The sequence below is a fragment of the Erinaceus europaeus genome, chromosome 6, assembly GCF_950295315.1.
Source record: "Erinaceus europaeus chromosome 6, mEriEur2.1, whole genome shotgun sequence".
NCBI classification, from domain to species: domain Eukaryota; kingdom Metazoa; phylum Chordata; class Mammalia; order Eulipotyphla; family Erinaceidae; genus Erinaceus; species Erinaceus europaeus.
Genome location: NC_080167.1, coordinates 24,115,840 through 24,137,935, shown reverse-complemented (window position 1 = coordinate 24,137,935; position 22,096 = coordinate 24,115,840).

Sequence of the window (22,096 nt, the reverse complement as noted above, 5' to 3'; positions counted from 1 at the left end):
AAAGGACCAGAAAGCTGGATCTTGGAAGAGAGTAGCTCCCAATATGGGAAAGGTGTATAAATATTGACTATAAACCCCATTGATTTGATCTGATCTGGGGCCCATATTCAGCTTGACAGCCTATGTGACCTCTGCATCCCTGTAGATCTGACCTCACATTCTGTGGTCACTAGTAGGGACATTCCAAGCTGCCCCAATATCAGGAGCATAGAGTATGTTGTCCAGCCTCCCTTTGGAGGATGGAAAATTCTCTACTTTTTTTGATCCATGTTAAGGGCAAGGTCCTATGGGGGTCCACAAAGGGGTCTATTGTGTTGTTCCTGATAGAGAGGACTGGTAATATTGGGGAGAGGGATTTATTGGAGGTCTAAGCCCATAATGTATGTTTTGGAATATCAGGACTCCCCAGCTAGGGCCCCAGTGGATGAGGTCGCCTGATAGTGACTAAAGAGTCATAGTTAAAGTATACCAGTCTCTTGCCCTTATTCAGCTTTTGCAGTCCTTGCTTTAATAAGGTTAGCTTTGGGGTGAGTGAGGGAAATGTAATAGGAAGTAGATGAGGAGTGTATCTAAGTCTAAGTAGACACTATTTCATTATCATCTTTATACTGACTCACTGCAAACTATTGTGTACTTTTGCTTTCAGGTATATATTTTTGCCCTAATTTATCGATACATATGAACATATGCTCTATCTCATGGGACCTGGTCTATATCTAGGTTTGGGGACTTTGTTGGGAAGTGAACTACCTGGAATGGAATTAGAGAGTCCTACGAAAGAAAAGGTCTCACCTGAGTAATGAGGCTGAAGGGTTGACCTTCCATGCCTGAGTTCTCTGAATACAGTCTGAAGTGAAGCATACTGAGGTGCTACTCCTTGCATTGATTAGGTTGGGATCAGCGGGTGCAATATCATTTGGTATGAATTGAGAGAAGTATGAAGGAAAGGGGGCCCCACCCTACAGGTTCCAGGACTTGGGGAAATATAGGCTCTATAGAGGAAGTGGGTTGTTCCTGCTGTCTTAGGGTTTAAGAAGGCAATAGATATTTATTGCTATAATCATATTATTTGCCAATTGGGTTAACATTGATAAATCCCTTTGTTAGGATTTGCTGTATCATGCACATCAGCTTTCTGCTCCTTTTTCCAGCCATGACACCGTCTACACAGACAATAGCTAGGATCCACCTGCATATCAGATTTCAGGTTCGGGAAGAAAAAAAAACTACTATAGCCACAGGCCCTTTGGAATATAACTAAAATATGCCCACTAGCTATCTACAGAACAGAGATCCTCCCTCTAACTCTTCATCTGCACTACTCTAGCCTTTAGGTTCATGATTAGCCAGCAACTTGTTTGGCTTTATATGTTAACTGTCTTTCCAGCCACCAGGTTCCAGATGCTTGCAAGATGCCAACCAGACTTCCCTGGTCAAAGGACTCCACCAATGTGTCCTGTAGCCCCACTTCCCCAGAGCCCCACCCCACTAGGGAAAAAGAGAGGCAGGCTGGGAGTATGGATCAACATGTCAATGCCCATGTTCAGCAGGGAAGCAATTACAGAAGCTGGACCTTCCACCTTCTGCATCCCAACAATGACCTTGGGTCCATACTCCCAGAGAGTTAAAGAATAGGAACGCTATTAAGGGAGAGGATAGGATAGGGAGTTCTGATGGTAGGAATTATGTGGAGTTGTACCCCTCTTATCCTATGATTTTTGTCAGTGTTTCCTTTTTATAAATAAATAAATAAATAATAATAATATAAAAAAGAAATTGTGTGTGTGTGAGAGAGAGAGAAAGAGAGAGAACTATAAAAAGTAGATAACTCTGGTGACAAAAAAGGTAAAATAAAGAAATAAAGAAAAGTAAAGAAAAAAAGCAAAAAAAAAAAAAGAAAGAAAAGAAAACATCTGTCTCTGAGGCTGGATCTCGGAGCTTATAGAGTTGCTCAATGGGGGAGAAGAGTTCAAGTCACCTGATCAGCTGAGGGGAATGGCCGGTGCGCCGCTATGTTCCATCTCTGGGGAGCCAGAGATGACCCGAACTGTCCCTGCAGCTCCAGACAGACTATGACCCACATAGTCAATGACTGCCACCTCTCCAGATTCAAAGGAGGTCTCGAAACTTTACATCAGGCTCAACCTGATGCTGTTGACTGGCTACGGAAGAAGGGCAAACGCTAGAAGAAGCTGAGGGGAAAAGTTGTGTTGAGAGGACTTTCCTCAGTGGAGGGTGACTTGTCATAAGGAACAAAACAGCTAAGCCTAGTGGACAATAAACCTTCAAACAAACAATAAGCAATACCATCACCCCCAGAGGGTGGCATTAACAGGTTCATCTTTTCCTGAAGGTCTATATGACAGACTTTTGGTTTTAGTTTTCTTTAGTATTGGGGAAAGTATCCATGAGGAGAGCAAGATGTGTCATTAGTCACTCCACACATTTTTCTCTAATTGAGAACTCCATGCCTGGAATTTCCTTCTCATTACTGCTTTACCACCTTTGTTCCCACTCTCCATGATGAAGCTCACATGATTTTGTCAGTGTTTCCTTTTTATAAATAAATAAAATAATAATAATAATAATATAAAAAAGAAACTGTGTGTGTGTGTGTGTGTGTGTGTGTGTGTGTGTGACAGAGAGAGAGAGAAAGAAAAGTAAAGAAAAAAAGAAAAGAAATCTGACTCTGAGGCTGGATCTTGGGGCTTATAGAGTTTCTCAATGGGGGAGAAGAGTTTAAGTCGCCTAATCAGCTGTGGGGAAAAGTTGTGTTGAGAGGACTTTCCTCAATGGAGGGTGACTTGTCAATAGGAATAAATCACATGCAGGTCCACATGCAGGTCCTTCCTGAATATTGAAATGCATAGTCTGCCAAGGAAAAAGCACAGAGGCCTCAGGAGTCCTTTTTTATTTAAAGATTTTATTTTATTTATAAATGAGAACGATAAGAGGAAAGAACCAAAGAACAAGAGGTCACTCTGGCATATGTGCTGTTGGGATTGAACTCAGGACTTCTTGTTTGTGAGTCCAATGCTTTATTCACTGTGCTGCTTCCCGGACCACTCAGGCATCCATTGTCAGCGAAATTAAAATTCTGAATTATTGTGGTTAGTGTTTGAATATACCTTTTATCTCACCAAGAACACTCTGCATGCTGAGAGCTGTGATAGTACTGAATCCCATCTCAGCTCCAGTGCAACCACCCTCAGCCAGTGACTGTTTTGGTTTACTTCAGTAGTATAGCTTAGAAATATGAAACAGAGTGTAATTTTAAGACACTAGTTCCCCCTTACATTATCTGCACTAGTATCATATATATACACAACATGTATTTCCTTCATGACAGCAATTTTGCCATCAATTACATATGGAGATATGTTATACATGAAGGTACTTTTTCCTTTCTATCACACATTTGTCATCATTCAGAATTTAAAACCAATGAAGTCAAACACAAAGCAGATTTTTTTTCTGCTTTTTGCTATAGAATTGCGTAACAATGGTGGAGCCAGGACTTGTGCTCAAGGGCGAGATGCTTTCAGCAGTGGTGAAGCAAGTCTTCAAGAATCTTTCTTCCTTTTCCCCTCTATATTTCTTCCTCCCCTCTTAATTCCTCTGTCTGTTCTATTAAATCAAATAAGAGGAAAATAAGAAGGAAAAAATGACCAGTGGGAGCAGTTGATTTGTAGTTCTGGCATCAAGTCCCAGCAATAACTCTAATGAAAATAAAATAAAATAAGACGTGTTAAAGTAAAATAAAAAATAAATGACACTGCAGCAACTAAGTTTTCATTATAATAAAACAACCATTAGTATATAATTTAGTTACTAGAAATATATAAAAATTAGCACTATTAAAAATGGCATGATTGTATACCTAAAGAATGTTCCTGGAAATCAGCATAATATTTTATAATTAATTAGTAAATTTGCTCTATGATGGAGATAATGTAAATATGTAAAATAAGTGTTAACAACATTATAATTTATTATCCATAACTAACTTGGAAAAAATAAACCAAAATATTAATGTCTTTCTAAGTAGCTGTAAAGACAAGATTGAAATGTTAAACGCATGAGTAGTCCAGAAGGTGGCTTAGTGTGATAAAGAATTGGACTCTCAAGCATGAGGTCTGGAGTTCAACCCCTGGCAGCACATGTACCAGAATGACATCTGGTTCTTTCTGTCTTTTTCCCATTTTATTGATAAATACAATCTTTAATAGAAAAGAAAAAGAAAAAAATCAAATGCATGAAAGAACATGTAAAATACTTGTGGAAATTTAGCATTTTATAGGTAAATTATTATTATATTTTAGTATTTCATTTATTATATACAGATGGAGAAACAGAGAGATGGAAAGGAGAAATAGACAGGGAGAAAGAGGGAGAAGCTTGAAGCACTGCTTCACCACTCGAGAAACTTCCTCCCCTTCAGGTGGGGGCCTAGAATTTGAACTTAGATCTTTGCACATGGTTAACATATGTGCTCAGCCAAGTGCTCCAACATGCAGCCCTACCTTTCATACATAAATTATAAAACTTAAATTATTGAACTCAAAATTCTTTCTTTAAATGCACATTTAATATAACATAAATTAAAACAACCTGGAATCTTAGAAAATGTCCCATGTATTTTCTCAAGAAATTGAAAAGCAAGAGAGATTTAAAATTGAGAGAGTGTGAAGATGGCATAGTATTTAATGTAATAAACACCCCAGTTCTTTTCTCAGTCATGCAGTTTGACTTCTAACTTCAGTGTAATTAGGTGAAGCACTGTGACATGATAGCATTGTCCAAAGTAGCCTGAAGTAAAACAACATGTGTTGCTTATACATAGAAGCCAATTTGTGATTTATCGTGTTCCCTTCAACTGACTGAGCTGACTATAGAAACTCATTTAAAAATGAATCTCATTAACCTGAACTGCTAAGTGACTATGAAGTTCAGAGTCACATAATAAACGTGTATTTGACACGTAGTGTGTTGAAGAAGTTAACATATTATTGTCACAAGCAACTGCTTTTTACTAAAAACATAATTAGCTCCTGATTGGTAGAGATGACTTTCCATTATTTAGGGAAATTTACTTCCTTTCCATTACTTAGGAAAAGTTATTAAAGAGCAAACTATTTTGACCTAATCTCTTTGGAGACAATAAACTATGAAGATGAAACTTTTGTAGCAGATATGCATATCCACATGCAAAATAAACATATCTACACCAATGAAATATAAGCTAGTATGTGATGGAGATAGTCAATGAGTCACTTGAAAAACATTGATCTTTCTCAGTTTAATTATGGTATGTCTTGGTGTTTGCATCTCTGAATTGATTTTGCTTGGTATTTTCTGAGCTTCTTGTAGCTTTATATGTTTCCAGTTATTATTTGGAAGAAGTCCTCTGTTATTACTAGTATAGGATCTTCCTCTTTAATTCCATTTTCTCCCAGGCTGATGATTCAAATGTCATTCCTTTTAAGGCATCACACATGCTTCTTTTGTTATTTCCATTGCTCCTGAATCCCTTTTCTAGGAATGTCACACTTTTTAAAAATATTTCCTGCTTCATCTTCACACTTTCTGATTCTTTCTTCATTCTCTATTGTCCTGTTTGCAAGTCCTTCTATTCTATTTGTTGGTTCAGCTATTGTATCCTTTGGCTCAGCTATTACAGCTTATTGTTCAGTGGTGGCACCTTTTAGTTCATTTATTATGCAATTTGTTCAACTATTGTGACTTTTAGCTCTGCTGTTGTATTGTTTTCTTGGCTATTGTGACATTTATTCTGGCTTTTGTCACTATTAACTTTCTTATTTTGGCATTTGGTTCTTTGCTTTCTTGGTTTTTGACTCCATTTCTTCTTCAGGGTTTCTGTTGTTTTTCACTTTCTGTTGAGGTTTTATTCCATAAGTTTTATTAATTCAATGTAAAACATGTAGACTAGTTTTTCAGGTTCAACTTCAAAAGTTTTGATTATTTCTGGTTTATTAGAATTTTTTTCTGAGCTTTTGTCTTGATTTGTTGGAGGAATGGACTTCCTCTGCCTCTCTATTCTACCTGTTGCCAACATGTTTCAAGTTGCACAGAGGTCCCAGAGATGAGTGGTTATCCAAAGGTGGCATTGGTAGGTCATTCAGGGAGATTCTCAGCCTGGGGCAGTCACAAGTGGTCCCAGGGATAGTAGGCAAGCTTGAAGTTGTATTCAGTAGGGTGCTTTGAGCCAAGCTGGGGAGGTTGCAAAAGAGTCCCTGGGGTGGTCAGTGGCAGGGGTACTAGTATGGACCAAATGCTACCCCACCTATCCCCAGGCAAGGCATGCAAATGTTGGTGGTTACAAATATAGCTTACATGATATGGTTATCTCTTGGTGGGTTGCACAGTGTCTGTTCAGATGCATCAGGGGCATTACTGGATCTGGGGGTACTAGCATGGGTATGAACATGACCTATCTTGTTAAGGACAGGGTGCATGGAGTTTGGCAGGACTATAAAGGTAGATGGCAGTGCCAGGAGGCAGGAACCTGGGGAGTCCAGGCAAGGAGCTCCTAGAGGAAGACCAACAGCGCAGGTCTAGTACAAGCACTAGGGCCCCAGGCATGGAGGGAAGGTAACTTGGAAAGACTCCATTGTAACTTTGGTTGCTTTAGTTTTGCTGAGAGATCAAAGATTTTCCTGTGTTTTCAGTAGCCCTGTGTTCTTGTTATAAGAATACTAAGCCCCTGTCTAACCTTTGTGGAAAACAGTCTGGAGATTCACCAGAATGCTAGAAATAGACCTATTCTGTCACTCAACAGTTCCTCTCCTAAGGATATGAAAAAGTAAACAAATATATCTATCTATATAAGCATACTAGTTGATAATAGCAGAAAGCATACTAGTTGATAATAGCAGAAAACCCACACACTATACAACAGAAAGTATATAAAGACTCAAGAGCACAGAGAGTCTCAAACAGAATCAACCCAGATCTACAGACACAGGCACAAACACATCATAGTTAAACTTGAAAGTAATGAGGATAAAGAAAGGATTCTGAAGGCTGCATGATAAAAATAATGAGTCTTATGCAAAAGAAATTCTGTGAAATTATGAGTAGGTTCCTCCATGCAAAGTCTAAAAGTCAGAAGAGACTTGCAAGATGTGTCTGGTGCTCAATGAGAAAGACTTTCAGCCAAGAAAACTATCCTGTGAGACTGTCACTCACACTAGATGAATGAACAAAAATCTTCTCAGACAAGCAATAGTTGAAGCAGTCAGCTATTACCAAACTTTCCCTACAAGACATTCTACAAGGGCTCCTATAAACTACAATAATATAACCCAAAACATTTCATATATCAGAACACTCCAGACAGGTTTAGAATAATAGCATTGGAATATCTTATATACTTGATACCAATTAATGTTAATGGTCTGAATTTGCCCATTAGAGGGCACAAAGTCAGAAGATGGATCAGAAGATACAGCGCAGCTATATGTTGCCTATAGGAATCCCACCTAACTCAATAGGACGAGTACAGGCTCAAGTGAAAGGATGAATATCTATCATACGAGCTAATGGACCACAAGCACACGCACAAGCGCATACACACACAACAGGGAAGAGCTATTCTCATATCAGGCACAATAGATTTTAAATAAATCAAATAACAAAATACAACGACAGACGTTATATAATACTCAGTGAATCAGTCAACCAAGAAGACTTAATAGTAATCAACATTTATGCACCCAATGACGGACTATCAAAATTGATCAAACATCTACTGAAAGAAAGACAAAAAAAAATACATTGATAACAACATAGTACTAGTAAGAGACTTCAATAGCCCAATCCCTCAAATACACAGTTCATCTAGGCAGATAGTTAATAAAGAAACAGGAGAATTAAACAAAGCAATAGAATAAACCTATTGCATTTTCAGAATTCTCCACCTCAAGAAACTGAAACACCCATTATTTTTGAGTCTCAATGGAATATTCTCAATAATAAGCCATATGTTAAACCACAAAAGCAGTGTTAACAAATTCAAGGATTTTGAAATCATTGCAAGGATCTTCTCAGAACACAGTGGAATCAACACAACAACAAACAGAAAATTAGTAAAAGTCCCAAAATATGAAATCTCAACAGTACACTGCTTAACAACTAATGGGTCAAAGAGGAAACTAGCAAAGAAATTAAAATAGTCCCTGGATCAAATAAAATGAAGACATGAGCTATCAAAATATTTGGAATATAGCTAAAACAATACTAAGATGGAACATCATAGTCATTCAGGCACACATTAAGAAACAAGAAAAAAACTCAAATAAACAACCTGACTACACATGATAAGGAAATAGAAGAAGAAGAATAAAGGAACCATAAAGAAACCAGAAGGACTGAATTAATTAATTAGGGCAGAAATAAATAATATCAAAAATAAAATAACTATAGAATAGATCAATGAAGCTAAATCTTAGTACTTTGAAAGGGTAAAGTTTGACAAACCCTTAGCCAGATTCACTGAAAAAAAAAAGGGGGGGGGGAGAATGCTCAAATCACATTGTAAATGAAAAAGGAGATATGACAACAGACACCACAGAAATCTGAAGTATGTCAGGCTTTTATGAACAACTTATGACAGCAATCTAGAGAACCAGGAAGACACGGAAATGTAACCTTTCAAAACTGAACCAAGAGGAACTAGAAAGCATGAACAGGCCAAACATAGTTAAAAAGTTGTTTGAAATATTTACTAAGAAACTTCTCAACAATAAGAGCCCAGGACAAATGGTCTTACAAAAAAAATTCAACAAAACCTTCAAGGAAGTGTTAATACCTATACTTTTAAAGCTTTTCCAAATATTTTAAGTCACAAGAATATGCCCTTCCACTTTCTATGAAGCCAGAAGTACCCTAATAGCAAAAGCTGACAAGAATACAAAAACAACAACAACAAAAAGAAAATAACAGCATCGACCAATATTTTTGATGAGCATAGATGCCAAAATATTGAACTAAATTCTAGCCAAACAGTATAATAAAAAGATTTTACACAACAACCAAGTGAGTTAATCTCAGGGATGTAAGGCTCATTCAACATACATAAATCAATCAATAGGATCCACCAATCAATAAAAGAAAAACCAAAAACCACATGGCTATCTCAATAGATGCATAGAAGCATTTTGACAAACCCAACATCCTCTCATGATCAAAACACTACAAAATATAGGAATAGATAGAAAATGTTTTAATCTAGTGGAGTCCAAATACAGCAAACCTACAGCTAACATCATACTCAATGGTGAGAAACCGAAAGAATTCCAACTTAGACAGAGCTACTCACTATTAACTATTCAACATAGTGTTGGAATTTTTTGCAGTAGCAATCAGGCAAGAGCAAGGAATTAAAGGGATACAGACTCAAAGAGAACAACTGTCACTATTAGCAGATGACATAATAGTATACATTAAAAAAAACCAAACAATCCGTGAGGAAGCTCCTAAAAAGTATTAGGCAATATAGTAAAGTGTCAGGTCACAAAATTAGCATACAAAAATTGGTGCCATTCCTTTACTCAAACACTAAAGAAGAAATCCAGAAATCAGTCCCATTTATTACATCGGCAAAAACAATAAAGTATCTAGAAATAAACCTAACAAAAGAAGTAAAAGACTTACATATTAAAAACTATGAGTCACTATTCAAGGAAATATAAAGATGGAAAAAAATGAAAAGATATTTCATGTTCATGGATTAGAAGAATTAACATATTCAAAATGAGTATTCTACCCAGAGCCACATACAAATTTAAAGCAATCCCCATCAGAGTCCCACCAAACTTATTGATAGAACAAAAGCTACAAGCATTTATCTGGAATAAGACAATACCTATAATCACCAAAACACCTTGAGAATAAAGTACAGAACTGGAGAAATCACACTCACAGATGTCTAACTATATCATCAGGCCACTGTAAGCAAAGCTGCCCAGGATTGGGATAAAAACAGTCACACTTCTAGGTGGCTAGAAGAAAAGCCACCTTTTCTTCTAGCGTTTGCCCTTCTTCCGTAGCCAGTCAACAGCGTCAGGTTGAGCCTGATGTAAAGTTTCGAGACCTCCTTTGAATCTGGAGAGGTGGCAGTCATTGACTATGTGGGTCATAGTCTGTCTGTAGCCGCAGGGGCAATTCGGGTCGTCTCTGGCTCCCCAGCGATGGAACATAGCGGTGCACCGGCCATGGCCTGTTCGATAGCGATTGAGGAGGGCCCAATCATAATGCGCTAGGTCAAAGCCAGGTTGACGCTTGCAGGGCTCTGTGATGAGGTATTTGTTCTTTACCTCAGCTGACTGCCAACTCTGTTTCCAAGAGACTGGAACAGAGAAGTTCAGTGTAGGCATAGGGGACCAGATTGGGTGACAAAACGTCAAGCGTTGGACAGGGTGGGCGAAGATATCCGAGTATATTGGCAGGTCCGGTCGAGCGTAGACGTGGGAAATGAATTTAGATGATGCCGCATCCCGACGAATATCTGGCGGGGCGATGTTGCTAAGAACTGGCAGCCATGGAACCGGGGTGGAATGGATGGTTCCAGAAATTATCCTCATGGAGGAATATAATTTGGAATCGACCAAGTGGACATGGGGGCTACAGAACCATCCTGGGGCACAGTATTCTGCAGTGGAATAGCATAATGCCAGAGATGATGATCATAGTGTGGAAGCGCTTGTGCCCCATGAGGAGCTGGCCAGTCTTGCAATGATGTTATTTCTCACACCCACCTTTGCTGCAGTTTTTATGAGATGTTTGTGAAATGACAGAGTGCGATCGAGAGTAACGCCAAGATAGACTGGCTGGGCTTCATGCAGGATTCTCGTATCGCCAAGCTGCACATTAAGCTCAAGCGAGGCCGAGGCATGGTGTAGATGGAAAACAGATGATACCGTTTTTGCAGTGCTAGGGATTAGTCGCCATTTTTTACAGCAATCAGATATCAGAGACATGTCTTTCGTGAGTGTTTCCTTAAGGATGTCGAACTTGGATGCCTGAGTTGCACAGCAGATGTCATCGGCATAGATGAACTTCCTTGAAGAAGTTTCTGGGAGGTCATTGATGTAAATATTAAATAGCGTAGGAGCCAGAACAGAGCCCTGGGGGAGGCCACTTGAGACAGGTCTCCATCTGCTAGACTTGTCACCCAGATGCACCCGGAATCTTCTGTTTTGGAGAAGAAACGATATAGTGTTGGCCACCCATGGAGGCAGGCATCTTGAGATCTTGACTAGGAGACCACGGTGCCAGACCGTGTCATAGGCTGCTGTGAGATCAACAAAGACAGCACCCATCTTTAGATTCTTCTGGAATCCATTTTCAATGTAAGTTGAGAGGGCCAGGGTTTGTTCGCAGGTAGATCTTCCTGGGCGGAAACCAGCTTGGGTGGGTGATAGGAATTTCTCTGTAAGATGAGAAATACATGACAGAAGCAGCCTCTCAAGGAGTTTGTAACACACGGAGAGGAGAGAAATTGGTCTATAGCTGGCTGGTGTTGGGTCTTTCTTTGGTTTCAAAACCGCTATAATCTTCGCACGATGCCAAACTTTGGGCATAGACTCAGATTCCAAGATGTGGGACAGGAATGAAGCTAGCCACTTCTTTGCCGCAGGACTCAGGTTAAGAATGAGTTCTGGGGTGATGTTATCATAGCCATCAGCTGTTCCCGGTTTAACCCTCTTCAAAGCGTCTTCCAGTTCAGACAGTGTAAAGGGAGAGAGTTTTGGAGATGGACAAGATAACCGGAAGTGGGATGACCACTCATGGGAAATTTCTCTTTTCCAGACTGGGTCGATCTTAGCACGTCCAACTTGAGTTAGGTGACTGGCCACTGAGTTTGGAGATAGGGGAGGATGGGAGACGGGAGGGGGTTGGCTACCCAGTTTGTGAAGAAGCTTCCAGGCCTTCCTACTTGAGTGGGTGAAGTTCAGACTTCCCATGAGTTGTTGCCAGCAGGCTTGGCGTGCTGCATCCAGGGAGGCAATGAGATGGTCAGCCACATCTGGGTCACCCGACTCATCATATTGCTTTAGTAGTTGCTCGCATTCAGCATCAAGACAAGGCGTATAGTTAGCACGTCTCCCACGAGGAATAGCTTGGGAAGCTGCTTTGAAGATGGCTTGGCAGAAGCGCCTGTAGGAATCTTCAGAGGGGATAGAGTTAATTGGAATTGCAGGAATACATTTGTTGGTAAGATCACTGAACAGACGCCAGTTTGCTTTCTGAAAGTTCCATCTTAGTTTCTCTGAGCATAGAATCAGTGGGAGCTGGAGACCAATGTGGATGATAGCTGGGCAGTGATGACTGTGCGGCGGAAAGATCTTGAGAACTTGTCTCATAGCGGGAAAGGCTTGACCGTTGACTGTGCTAATCCAGCACAGGTTGGGTGACGAGTCTTTATTCCATCTGGCACTGTGAAAAGAGCCTGGCTGTTTGGGATCGTATAATAGGGAGAGGTCATTCGCTGAAGCCCAGTCAGCTAAGATAGAGCTGTCAGCATGAGTGGAGGAATATCCCCAGTCTTGGTGATGACTATTAAAGTCTCCAACATAAATGGCTGGGTGATTCGGGCTAGGCAGGACCTCATTATCCCATGAGGCACTGGGAGGCTTATATACGTTGACGAGCTGAATAATTCCAATAGTAATGGAGTCGTAGAAGGTCGAAGAGGCCGTGTGGTAAACGTCCGCAAGACATGATTTGGCGTAGATGGCTCGGCCGTGTTTAGGATGGAGATTATAGCATATTAAATAGAATCCACTGATGGTGAATCGAGCAGCTTCATCGACTGCTATATGTGTTTCTTGTAGGCAGATAACATCTGCCTGATGCTGTATTGCCAGTTGACCAATATGAACATCTTTGTTTGGCAAAGGACAGCCCCTCAACATTAAGTTGGAGGACTCGAAGAGTAGGACCAACAGCTTGAAAGCTGTCAGGAGCTGCTTGTTGCTGGCTTTGAAAGTGACTGGGATCCATGTGGATTCAGTCGGCTAGGAAGGATCGTCAGTTTCCCCAATGAATGGGTACTCACAGGATGCACCATGGGAAGGTCAATCCAATGCAACCCAGTGGGCCCCCACACCAATGGGCATCTAATTTTTTACAAAGAACCAAACTACTAAATAGAGAAAGCAGAGCCTCTTCAATAAATGTTGTTGGGGAAAATGGGTTGAATTTGGTGTAGGTATGATGTACTTCACTAAAATAAAGGATTCTGGGGGGTAGGGGAGTGGTTTCAGGTCCTGGTTCACAATGATGGAAGAGGACCTAGGTGTGGAATTAGAGTATTTTGTAAAAACTGACAATTTTACACATGTACAAACAACGGTATTTACTGTTTACTATAAAGCATCAATCCCAATTATATATATATAAAGAAAATAATAATAATGGCATCTACATTACCTCATCTTGATGATAATTAAAGAAATTGTGTTAAGTGAGATAAATCAAAAAGAGAAGGACACATACTGGATGAACTCACTCATGGATGGAATTTAAGAAACAAAGGCAGAAAAGAAAAACACAAAATAAAACTTGGACTGGGTGTGGTGTATTCCACCAAAACAAAGAACTTTAGGGTGAAGGAGAATGGAGTAGACTGGGGTGATGGGTTCCTGGTAGTGATGCTGATAAAGAACCTAGGGTGGGTCCTAAGAATGTCTGACACCTATCACAGGGAGATGAGAAATCGTCCTTATAGCTCACCAACTCACTGTAGACCATTTATCACCAATAAAGTTATTGAAAAAGAAATCACTAAGTTATACACAATATTTTTCTGTATCCAGTGCTACTTTCTGTACTTCATATGCATATATTCATATAAATTTCAGAATCACTCACTTCACATGAAGAATCTGAAGCACTAAATGGTATCATATTTGTCAAAGAACATGCAACTGGTAAATTTTAAGAATTAAATTACTTAAAACAACTTTCATAAGCAAAGGACTCTGAGGAAAGACATTAGAGTGGGGTAGACAGAGCATTGGAGGCCCGGTGCATGATGGTGAAAATGAAATAAGTTGAAAGTGTTTTGCAGTCACCTATCACAGGGGGTGAAAAATTCTACCCAAGTGTTCAACTGTACTTCTAAAGTATTATGCCCCTAACAAAATGATGAAATAAGAATAAGAGAATGGAAACATAAATATGAAATAAGATGATTATAAACAAAGGAAAAGCCTTAGGAGAAAAGCAATATTTTACAACACAATAATTATGCCAATATATATTTTTGTTTAAGTTCAGAATGAACTTCAGAAAAAAATTAAAAGAGAAGATTAAAAGCAAAATTTTAATTAGATAAGTAAATGGTAATAAATCTGAGATGTCTTTCTTTTGCTAATGTCAAGGCTTTACTCAGAAGGGTACATATAAATCAATAAAATGCCACCTATGTTTTAAAAATAAAAATGTAGAAATAACATGATGGAAATTAGCATGTGAGGATATGTAGAAAAATATTTGGAAAAAAATCTAAATATTAATTTCAAATATTTCTAAGAGGATAGTCAAGATATATTTATTGTTTTAAATTAAGTTAAAATGTAATTTCAATATTGTTCTTTAATGAATGCAAATTATTTCACTTCCAGAATAATTATAATCTATAAGTATAAAGAGGCTGAGAGTTATCTCAGCTATGGAACATAAAACTTGATGTATGAAGTTCCAGACTTTTTTCTTTGCACTGAATATGCATGAGCTGAGCAGCATCTTGAACTTTCTCTCATTTTCTCTTGTAAAATTAAATAAATAAATCTAGCAAAATAGTTCAGTTGGATAGAGTACTGCTTACTGTGTGTGCAGCTTAAGTTTGAACTTGACCTTCATTATGTTAAAAGAAGTTTTGATGTCCTGGTATCTTTCACATACTGTCTCCCTCTCTGCCACTCTGACTTACTCTAGCTCAAAAAATAAATAATGAGTATTATTAAAGACTTAGAAAATGAAAATAAGATAACAAATAATGGAGATCTATTAATGACTAGTGTCATAAATAGGCTTTATGAAAACACAGTAAAGTATTAGCAAATTAATTCAAAGCACAAAAATATAGGGGTATTAACAAATGACCTTCTAAATCTGAAGGTTCCACTTAGACACATCAGAGTGGAATTTTAAAAAATCACTTTGAAAGTGAAATGCTATATGTAGTCATAATTTTGTTTTCTTGCAAGAAGAAAAGCTTCAACCTGGAATGACACTTGCCTAACTGAAGACAGTTAACAAGAGTTAAAGAATTCTACACTATGTGTACATTATCTGTACAACTTTCCTCTATAGCTGCAGAAATGTTGCTTCCAACATTTTTGGTTCATTCATAACATTACTACAATCTTCAAATAGCCTAGATGATTTAGTGTCATATTTCATAAAACATAAAGCATAGATTTAAGTGAAAAACAATTTTACTTAGGAAAATTTACATGCACTGACATCAACTTTCAGGTTATATGCAACAGTAACTTTCAAGGTCTAAGAGTCAATACAGATGCTTATCAGTCTAAAAGTTTAATACAGAACACAGCAAAGCATCACACAATATAAGAACATAACATAACTACACATGGAACAGAATCTCCCTTAGTCATCAACAGTAGCATATGCAATTATTCACAAAATGGTAACCTTAAAATTCATTTTATAATTCTAACAACTCAAACTTAGGGAGAAGATGAGACCAATGAAAACAAAAGAAAAGACTGTATATATGAAGCACTAATCTATAAAGTTTTGATTGTAGCATTCCTTTCTAGGAGTGCTTAGTAACAATTTGGGACAGAATTCAAGTGCATCTGACTCATTATAAAAATATACAAGTCATCTAGAGATTATTTTTACTGTTGTTCACCTCCTTATTGTATATAATATTGATTTTTGCTTAGTATAATTGTGTGTTCTGAGAGTGAAAGTGAAAAGAACAGCATTTTTAAAATAAAGTGCTCTGAATGATTTTTATAATAATTTGCAAGGTCTGAACCTGACTTTAAAAATCAATGTTTCCAAATATATGAAGAGGTAATTTAGCTCTTAAAAAAGTACTTAATATAGTCAACAATTTGTTTAGCTTTATATGTTAACTCTTTTTTTCAGCCACCAGGTTCCAGATGCTACCATGATACCAGCTGGACTTCTCTGGGCAGTAGACCACACCAATGTGTCCTGGAGTCCTGCTTCACCAGAGCCCCGCCCCTCTAGGGAAAGAGAGAGACTGGCAGGGAGTCTGGATCCACCTGCCAACACCTGTGCTCAGTGGGGAAGCAATTACAGAAGTCAGACCTTCCACCTTCCATCCCATAATGACCATAGGCCCATATTCCCAGAGAGTTAAATAATAGGAAAGCTATCAGGGGAGGGAATGGGATATGGAGTTCTACTGGTGGGAACTGTGTAGAGTTGTACCCCTCTTATCCTACGGTTTTAATCAGTGTTTCCTTTTTATAAATAAAAAATAAAAAATACATAATATAAAACTACAACTTCAAAATATAAAACTTCAGCATGTATATTATAATTCCTTTATTATGAAGGATTTTTTTTTTTTGGTGGTGTTGGTGTGTTGCCTTCTGTTGGATATATCCCCAGGAGAGAAATTGCAGAATCACAGAGTAGGTCCATTTCTAACTTTCTGAGAGTTCTCCAGACTGTTCTCCACAGAGGCTGAACAAATTTACATTCCCACCAGCAGTAGTGCAGGAGGGTTCCTTTGTCCCCACAACCTCTCCAGCATTTGTTGCTGTTACCTTTTCTTTATTTTTCTTTTTTTTTTTTTACCAGCTTCACCGCTTGTGAAGTGACCCCCCTGCAGGTGGGCGGCCAGGGGCTCAAACCAGGATCCTTACACCTGTGCCACATGTGCTCACCCCACAGTGCTACCTACATACATTTTGAGAACATTCTCAAAGGAGTGAACTGCTATCTCACTGTTGTCTTTATCTACATTTCTCTGATAGTCAAAGACTTGCAACATTTTTTCATGTGTTTCTCAGCCTTTTAAATCTCTTCTGTGGTGAATATTCTGTACATGTGCTCTCCCCATTTTTGGATGGGGTCATTTGTATTCTTGTGGTTGAGTTTGGCAAGCTCTTTATATATTTTGGCTATTAAACTCTTGTCTGATGTATGGCATGTAAAGATCTTCTCCCATTCTGTGAAGGGTCTCTTGGTTTGGGTAGTGGTTTCTTTTGCTGTGCAGAAGCTCTTTAATTTGATATAGTCCCATAGGTTATACTTGCCTTAGTCTTCTTTGTAATTGGATTAGTTTCATTGAAGATGTTTTTAAAATTTATGGGGAAAAGAGTTCTTCCAAGATTTTCCTCTAAGTATCTGATAGTTTCTGGTCTAACATCCAAGCCCTTGATCCACTTGAATTTATTTTTGTATTTGGTAAAATATAGTGGTTCAGTTTCATTCTTCTGCATGGTTCAGCCTATTTTTTCCAACACCATTTATTGAAGAGAATGAAGAGACTCTGCTTTTCCCATTGAATAGTGTGGGCACCTTTCTCAAAGATTAGATGTCCATAGGTATGGGGGCTTACTTCCAGGCTCTCAATTCTATTCCACTCATCAGTATGTCTATTCATACTCCAGTACTAAGCAGTTTTTATGGCAATGGCCCAAAAATACAATTTGAGATCTGGGAATATGATGCCTCCAGCTCTGTTTTTTCTTCTCAAGATTGTTTTGGCAATTCTAGGTCTTTTCTGGTTCCAGATAAACATTTAAATCAGACCTGAGCAGTGCTCCAGGAAAAGAAAAAAAAAAAAAAAAAAGAACTATAAAAGTTAGTTTACATTCTCTATTTTTAATATTACCTTTTATATCCAATTTATCTTTCTTGCCATACTAGTTTCTTTTCAACCATTCATGAGCCATTTAAGTCAAACTATTTATTTCTATCCTGAAATATTCAATGTTATAGATAACACAAATGCTTCTACTAATATTATCTCCTTGTTTTGTCATTCAGACTTTTGTTCTTTGTTTTATCAAGAAAGAGAAATTTGGGGGCCTGGTGCGGTTGCACACCTGGTTGAGCTCACGTTATATTGTGCAAGGACCCAGGTTCGAAACCCCGGTCCCCACTTGCAAGAGTTGTCTCAGCAGGTGAATAAGCTTTCCAAGTAGTGAGGCCGTGCTGCAGGTGTCTCTGTTTCTCTCTCCCTCTATATCTCCCCTACCCGCTCAATTTCTGACTATCTCTACCCAATACATAAATAAAGAATAAAAAATAAATAAAAACAAAAGAAAAATTTGGTGAATTCATTCTTGTTTATGATAATGGGAACAAACCAAGAAGTAGCAACTATAGAAATCATAACCCATAACACTTCAGGTTACACTGTTCCTCCAGAGCAAAACTTATGTCAAGAAGGGGAGTAGTAATTTATTTTTTACTATTTTTATTTATTTGTTTGTTTTTATACCAGAGCATTCATTGTTCAGCTATAGCTTGTGGTGGTTCTAGAGATTGAACCTGCGCCTTAATGACTCAAGCAGGAAAGGCTTTTTACATAACCACTAAGCTATCTCTCTAGCCCAGGAGTAATATCAATTTCCTGAATTTCTCTACTTTGTAATTCAATCCGTGTCTCCACAGACCCTTTCTGACCCTCTATTGTAACTACAAATTATTATAAAAGCACCCGGATGTGTTTAGTAAAAGAAAACCAAAAAGTGGTAAAGCATTTTAATTATCAGCAACAGAAAATGAGATTTTAATAATTAAAAACAAGGTGTTTTCCAGGAGATGTACAAAAGCATATAGTTGTATGCTGGTGAGCAGACTTCATTAGCTAAAATACCTTCACAGTTATTAACTCCATCAGCAGCATCAAAACCTTTCAGTGAGAAAATAAATATAATTAGTGGTGTTTTCCTTCTCATAAGTAGTAGTTATTATCATTGCTCAAGGTCAGTATACATAAAAGAAAGTAGAAATTTAGAGGAAAAGACATGAGATGTTTTTCAAGAAAAGAAAAAAAACGTCTGAGGGCCTTGCACAAATGTGATGAAATTGTGGAAAACTGGGAAATGTTATGCATGCACAAACTATTGTATTTTATTGTCAACTGTATACCATTAATACCCCAATGAAGAATTTTTAAAAAATGTTATCAATTATAATCTATCATAGACATGTTTGCAATTGGGAGTTGGGTGGTAGCACAGCGGGTTAAGCACACATGGTGCAAAGCCTAAGGACCAGCATAAGGATACAGGTTGGATTACCCGGCTCCCCACCTGCAAAGGGGTCGCTTCACAAGCCGTGAAGCAGATCTGCAGGTGTCTATGTTTCTCTTCCCCTCTCTGTCTTCCCCTCCTCTCTGAATATCTCTCTGTTCTATCCAACAACGACAAAAATAACAACAAAAATCATCACAACAGCTGTAAAACAACAAAAGGGGGGGAAAAAGAAATGATTACAATTATTTATGCATATTATATATAGTATTTTTAGTCATTTCTTTGATCATTAAATTTGTGAGGAAAGAAATTCAAATAAATGGAAAGGAAGAGAGGAAGGGATCATGGGGGAGCGGGGGGCAAATATATATAAATATAGACAGATAGTTGTAGAAATAATAGTTAAGCCATATCTGCAACCTTGGGAGAACTATTATAGCTTCCAATGGAAGGAATGGGGATACAGAGCTCAGGTGGTGGGAATGGTGTGGAATTATACGCCTGTTATCTCACAGTTTTGTAAATCAATATAAAATCACTAGTAAAACTGAAATTTAAAAAATTTAAGTCGATTTCTTGTTGGTGCCAGATAGTCACATTAGTTTGATGATGCAGAAAGTTAAGATGTCATGATCACATTTCCATGATATATTCAGAAATATTATACATGCTTTACTTTCAGAATCAAATGTTATTTTCCCCATGCTATTAATTGCCCCCTGGATATCAGATATCGGTTATAGTTGTCAGCTTTCTAATGTTTACTACATAAAGAGCATGCTAAGTAATTTACATAGATTATCCCATTGAATCCTCACAATTTCTAATTGATTTATTTTCATTATCTTTATTTTGCACTTAAAAAGCTAAGGCAAGATTTTTTTTGAGCTTTCAAGAATAATAGTGAGCAACTAGTCAAGTTTTACATTTTAAAATATGCCTGATTGCTGAATTCAGGTTCTGAAGCTAAGTTCTCCCTAAGGAAGCTACTTGAACATAGTTTCTTCATTCTTTGTTTTCTTTTTTCTTTTAGTCATTTCTAGAAATGGCCCTCTTTGAAAAGCCAATAATTTCACTCTTATAAATACATAATAATAAAAAAACAGTTTTCTAAACATCTAAGATGTCATAAATCTTCATATTACAAACTTCAAATTATTAAAGGATATTTTTTTAAGTAAGACAATGGTTAGTAAGCCTCTGCTTGTTGTACAGGGTGTAAAAAATTTCTCTCATTCTATAAGGTGTCTTTTTGTTTCTGTGATGGTTGTGTTATCTTGCATAGTCCTTGAAGAGATTCTGTTATATATCATCTAAATAGGGAACTAGGATGATACATCTAGGACTGGGATGGGAACTATCCAACTAAAATCATTGGTCTGGCCTGTCAAGGCCAGCACAGGTGGGACTTAAAACTGAATGAACCTAGGTGCTTTTTTTCAGAGAAATATTAAGTATTAATTATTTTTAAGTTGATAATTTTGTATGGCCTACAAATGACATTGTAAATATGCAAATGGGCCTTGAGAGGAAAAAAGGTTCCCTACCTTTAAGCTAGACGAACAAATGACTTATTTTAATAGGGAAGAATTTAAAAGAAAAAGTAAAAAAATATAAGTGAATATTACTAGATGGGTGATACTGAAGTCAAAAAAGGGATCACAGCAGAATGTCAGAGAAAGCTAACCTCTTCTATAGCAGCTTCGCATAAAGTCATGGGCCTCAGGGCAGGGAAAACAGCATAATGGTTATGCAAACAGACTCTCATGCCTGAGGCTCCTAAGTCCCAGGTTCAATCCCCCGCACCACCATAAGCCAGAGCTGAGCAGTGCTCTGGTATTTCTCTGTGTGTGTGTCTCACTCTCTGCATCTCTCTCAAAAATAAAATTAATAAAAAAAATTTTTTAAAAGTCATGGGCCCCTTGGAATACACCTATAATAGACCTACTAGCTTTTTTTTTAAAATTTTTTATTTAAGAAAGGATTAGTGAACAAAAACATAAGGTAGGAGGGGTACAACTCCACACAATTCCCACCACCCAATCCCCATAACCCACCCCCTCCCATGGTAGCTTTCCCATTCTCTAGCCCTCTGGGAGCATGGACCCAGGGTCGTTGAGGGTTGCAGAAGGTAGAAGGTCTGGCTTCTGTAATTGCTTCCCCGCTGAACATGGGCGTTGACTGGTCGGTCCATACCCCCAGTCTGCCTCTCTTTTTCCCTAGTAAGGTGTGTCTCTGGGGAAGCTGAGCTCCAGGACATATTGGTGGGGTCTTCAATCCAGGGAAGCCTAGCCAGCATCCTGGTGGCATCTGGAACCTGGTGATTGAAAAGACAGTTAACATATGAAGCCAAACAATTTGTTGAGCAATCATGGATCCCAAGCTTGGAATAGTGGAGAGGAAGTGTTAGGGAGGTACTCACTGCAAACTCTAGTGTACTTCTGCTTTCAGGTATATATTTTGCAGTAGTTTATGGATACGTGTGCACATAAGCTCTCTCTCACAGAAACTGGTGTATCTCTAGGTTATGGGACTTTGTTAGAAAGTGAACTACCTGAGATGAAATTAGAATGTACTATAAAAGGAAAGGTCTCACCCGAGTAATGAAGCTGAAGGGTTGTCATTCCACACGTGAAGTCTCTGGATACAGTCTGAGGTGAAGCATGCTGAGGTGGCAATCGTTGTGTTGGTTAGTTTGTGATCGGCGGATGCAATATTATTTGGTTTGGATTGGGAGATGCATACGGGAAAGTGGGCCCTATCCAAGGGTTCCAGGACAGGGGGAAGTAGGGGCTTTATAGTGAAGATGTGAGGTTCCTGCTGTCTTAGGGTTCAAAAAGACAATCGAT